The sequence below is a fragment of the Triticum urartu genome, chromosome 5A (genome assembly GCF_056163025.1).
Source record: "Triticum urartu cultivar PI428250 chromosome 5A, HENAU_Tu73, whole genome shotgun sequence".
NCBI classification, from domain to species: domain Eukaryota; kingdom Viridiplantae; phylum Streptophyta; class Magnoliopsida; order Poales; family Poaceae; genus Triticum; species Triticum urartu.
This window is the reverse complement of record NC_141877.1, coordinates 588,058,163-588,063,448: the sequence shown is the minus strand read 5'-3', so window position 1 is coordinate 588,063,448 and position 5,286 is coordinate 588,058,163. Positions and strand designations below refer to the sequence as shown.

Genomic DNA, 5,286 nt, shown 5'->3' with positions numbered 1-5,286 from the left:
CAACCCAACATCTACCTTTGGAGACACCTGTAATGCTCCTTTATAATCACCCAGTTACGTTGTGACGTTTGGTAGCACCCAAAGTGTTCCTCCGGCAAACGGGAGTTGCATAATCTCATAGTCATAGGAACATGTATAAGTCATGAAGAAAAGCAATAGCAACATACTAAACGATCGGGTGCTAAGCTAATGGAATGGGTCATGTCAATCAGATCATTCAACTAATGATGTGACCTTGTTAATCAAATAACAACTCATTGTTCATGGTTAGGAAACATAACCATCTTTGATTAACGAGCTAGTCAAGTAGAGGCATACTAGTGACACTTTGTTTGTCTATGTATTCACACATGTATTATGTTTCCGGTTAATACAATTCTAGTATGAATAATAAACATTTATCATGATTATAAGGAAATAAATAATAACTTTATTATTGCCTCTAGGGCATATTTCCTTCAGCTGCCAGGTGCCATCCTCCACTGCCGTTCCCGGGCGCTCCAGATGGTGGCCCTACGTGGCAGCAACCAGTTGTTGTTAGGCTTGTCGAGCCTCCAGAGCTGCACTGAGCAAGAGGCAAGCTCGGACCGAGCCCCAATCTATAGCTCGTCTGACCATTGAGCTCGGTTCGGCTCGGCTCGAGAAGAGGCGAGCTAAGGCAGGATCGGGGCGAGCCCGGCTCGACTCGGCTCGCGTACAGGTATAGCTGACGGTTGCCGTCAGCATACCTACGCTGCGGATTGGCAGCACATCTCTTGCGGCCTTGTTGTCTTGATCGACTTGGCGACACAGAAACGGCCGGCACCTAGGTGCATGAGGACAAGAGGTACGATTCCATCTTGGTACCCTCAGGGGCAGCAAATCCCTCCCACTCTTGGAATACCACCGGCGGCGTCTGCTTTGCCGAGGCGGCACCCAGGTCTGATGCGCAGAGGACGCCAAACACCCTGGCCGAGACACCAAACCAAAGATTGTACTCCGGAACATACTCTGCAAGTCCTTTAAACGGCAGCGGCCAGGCACCAGTCTTGCACCACTTACCGCTCACTGTGTCTAAGCAGTAGGTGCCGAGGCTCTCTGTGGATATCAAGATGCCTGAGCTATTGACCACAGTGCACGCGGTGAACACACCAGAACGGTCAATGCCGTAGCCAGGAGTATAGACATAAGGCGGCGGCGGGATGGAGTGCCAGAAAACTCCAACCCCTTGAATATTTTAGGCTTTTCGCCGTACATAAGCGCCTCGAAAGATTGATGTTCCTTCTCTTGATCGTTCTTAGGGATCGCCTCCATGACCAACAGGTTGCCACCAATGGCGAGGGGCACTGATTTCCATTTGGGCTTTCTGAGGCTTGGCAACATGCAGACAGCTTGCAGGCCGTCATCATATAAGACGGCTCGACCTCTCTCATCTGTGCAGACGATCTTATTCGTGCTGCTGCCAAAGAGCATGAATTCCATTATCTCCCGTCTATGCTTGGACCGAGGAGGGTAGAAAGCCATTATTGGTGGCGGCATGGAACGGACCTCCACCGCCGCAGGCGCAGAGTCAGGTGCACCCTTGGGGTAAAACAGTTGTGACGCCTTGATGCGGGGCAGAGTGTATGAGCCCCTTTTGACGTTCATGGCCGTCATGTACAGGAATTGTCGGTTCATTGTTCAAAGACAGACTTCTCTATGGATCAATTTTGTTAGCCTCTTCTTCCAATAATTGTCTAAGAAACCACAAAATTATCTGAAATACAAATTACAAGCGCTAAGAGAAAGAACTGTAAATTCAAATCAAAGTAAATACATAATAGAGCAGGGTTGCGAAGAAACAGAAAATAAGGTCTGGCTTTATATATGTACCAATCATACTAGTGACAGTTCACTAAAAACACCAGTTAAAAATCTGTGTTATCCGATACAGCATACAAATACGAGCCAGTAAGGTCCTTCTCTTTCAGTTTACTATACTGGCTGGTTCACAGAACATTGATCCAAGGCTACTGAGTAGCGGTAGCAGGTTTCATTATTTTTGCACAACTATACCACAAATCATATACAAGTATTATTGCCCCAACAGAAGGAAACAGTACTTGGTGAAATTTCTAGGCTATTCAGCATATGTATATAATTTTCCATTTATTTTAAGTATGCGATCACAGATGTGGGCAAAATCTTTATCTTTATCTTTACCTTTTTACCTTATTAATAATAAAAAAGCTATTTCTTCTTACCATGGTTTTGGGTACCTCCGGAGAAAACTGGATACCGGGTGGTTACCGAGCTTCTCGTTGCCCCACGAAAAAGATGTATCCCGAGCAAAAAATTCCAAATTTTCTGAATTTTGACGTCCAAAGTTTACTACAATATCTAGACGGGCAACGACAGGAGCTCTGCCTTTTTCATTTAAGCAAGGGAGAAAAACTGTACAGGTACTAGAAGTCCAGTTACAGAGAGGAGAGAAAAGAGAAACAAGGGAGAGACAAGGGACTACTCGCCAAGGGTTGGACCAACTAAACACAGTCGTCTCGGATGAAAGACACAACAGTTTCAACATTGGCCTTTTGCCCCTCGAAAATCCTTCTATTCCTCTCCTTCCATAAGTGCCAAGCCGTGTATACTGCAATGGAGATCATCGCACGAGCATCTTTCTTCTTGATATTTCTGGAAGTCTTTTTCCACCAACCAGGGATAGTGGTGCAGCAGAGGGCCTGATCCGAGCTCAAAGGATGCGATGTGTGGAAGGAGAACCAAACTTCCTTGGAAAAAGGGCACAGGAGCAGTAGGTGATTGATCGATTTGATCTCCTGATCACAGAGCGAGCAGAGGTCATCATGAGGCCAACCGCGCGCAGCTAGGCGGTCAGCGGTCCATACACGGTTTTGCAGAATCAACCAAAGGAAGAATTTGAGCTTGCCCTCCGCTTTGACATCCCATACTCTTTGTAACTGGGGGTTTTCGATCCGGCCGTAAAATTGGGCGGCGTAGGCTGATTTGGCCGAATAAATAGAGTCTGCCATGAGGGTCCAGAAGATCTTGTCCGCATTTTGACCAAGGGAAATGGATTGAGTTTTTGTCCAGATGGTGATTAGCTGATCGATTTGCAGCTCAGTGGTGATTCGGTGTAGCCCTCTCATCCATCGGTTGGTTTGCAGTCCCTCCTTCACACATATCTTCTGTTTGTAGGCTAGTTTGAAGAGATCAGGTGTAAAGAGCTTGAGCGGGCAGTCCAGCAGCCAGATGTCGCACCAGAAGGAGATGCTTTCTCCATTGCCCAGTTCCAACTTGGTGCAGGCGGCAAAAAGATTTCGATCTGTTGTGTCGCAGGGCACCGGCAGTCCCTTCCATGGCCTAGGTTCCTCGTCCCATTCAAACCACAACCAACGTAATCTGAGGGCTCTGCTATATCGATCTAGGTCCTTTATTCCTAAACCACCATAATCCTTGGGAGAGCAGACTTTGTTCCAGTTGACGAGGCACTTGCTCCCAGGGGCGTCCTCCTCCCCACTCCAAAGGAAGCTTCTTCTGAAGCGATCAATCTTCCTGAGCAGCCATTTAGGGGGAGGGAAAATGGTGAATAGGTAGGTTGTGAGAGCAGTGAGGACTATATTGACCAGCTCCAGTCTCCCCTTTCTAGACATAAGTTTCCCTTTCCACGGTTTCAGCCGCACACCGAATTTCTCCAGAAGAGGTTGCCATTCAATCTTCTGTGGTGCCTTCAAGCAAAGAGGTAGGCCCAAATGTATGCAGGGGAAGGCGCCCTGTCTACCACCAAAAGGGGCCAAGATGTCATGAACAACAATGTTTTCGCATCTGATCGGGTAAATGACACATTTGCTCAGATTCACATTCAGTCCCGAAACCACTCCGAAGACATTTAACAAGCCCACAACTGTTTGAAGTTCATTTGCCACAGGGTTGAGAAAGAGAGCAGCGTCGTCAGCATAGAGGCTAGTTCGCAGTCTGGCAGCATGGTTAAAAACTTGTGAGAGGAGTCCGTGATCAGTGGCAAGCGAAAATAGTCTCTGTAATGGCTCCATGGCAAGGATGAACATCATAGGAGCGATGGGATCGCCCTGCCTAATCCCTTTCTTATGAAGAAGCATTCTTCCCGGGAGTCCATTGAGAAAGACCCTAGAAGAAGAGGAGCCGAGGATGATGGCGATGAGATCACACCATCATTGACTGAAACCAAAAGCTCTCAGGGCCTCAAGGAGATAGTCCCAATGAACGGAGTCGAAGGCCTTTGCAAAATCAAGCTTCAAGAATAATAGAGGCTTCTTCTTCATGTGCGCATCTTTGACATTGTTACGGACAAACAGAAAATTGTCTTGAATCGATATTCTCTTAATAAAGGCACTTTGTGAGGAGGACACAAGGTGGTGGAGTTCAGACGCTAAGCGAGTAGCTAAAAGTTTTCCATGAATTTTGGCAATGTTGTGCGTGAGACTTATAGGCCTATAGTCCGAGGGACAGGAAGCAGCAGCACTCTTGGGGATCAGAACGATATGTGCACTATTAAGAAATGACCAACAGTCACCATTGAGCAGCAGAATTTGGTTTATTGCAGCCAAAAGATCATTTTTCACCGTGTCCCAGCAAGACAGGTAGAAACCACCAATGAAGCCATCAGGTCCTGGTGCCTTTTCACTATGCATATATTTGACAGACGCTCTTAGCTCATCTATAGAAGCCGGCACATCCAGGTGTGAATGGTCTCGGGAAGGCAGCCCCAACGAATTCCAGTTGAAGGACACCTGACGAGTGGCAGACGCACCCAGCAGACCATGCAAGTGATCGAACAGAAGCTTGTCCTTGGATGCATGATCAGTGACTGCCTCACCGGCTGGATTTAACAGAGAGGGGATATAGTTTTTCCTCCTTCTGCCGTTGGCCTGCAGATATAAAAATTTTGAATTTGCATCTCCACATTCGATTTTGGTGACTCTTGATCTTTGCCTCCATTTGATCCTATCCAGTGCAGCAAAGCCTAAAATCTTGTTCTTGAGCAAGGATCTGAAAGTTCTCTCTTCGGCCGAAAGCTCTCTCTCTTCTTGAGCCAGGTCCAACTGAAAAATTAGTTCATTTGCAAGAGTCTCGTTGAACCTGCGGCGTAGTCTTTGCTTCTTAGCCCAGTACTTGAGGGCCTTTGCCACTCTGGATAGCTTAATGTGCAGACGCTTAACAACGTTGTTGGATCGGACCGGCTTTGCCCAGGCATGTCCCACCACAAGAGGGAAATCTTGCATGTTCAACCAAGCGGCCTCAAACTTGAACCCCCCGGAAGTGCCTGATCTC

At 47.2% G+C, this 5,286-nt stretch overlaps 1 pseudogene; it reads right to left on the bottom strand.

Annotated features, from left to right (window-relative positions):
• Positions 1–728: 728 nt before the first annotated feature.
• On the bottom strand, positions 729–1,362 carry LOC147973115 (uncharacterized; annotated as a pseudogene).
• Between the last annotated feature and the right edge of the window lie 3,924 nt (positions 1,363–5,286).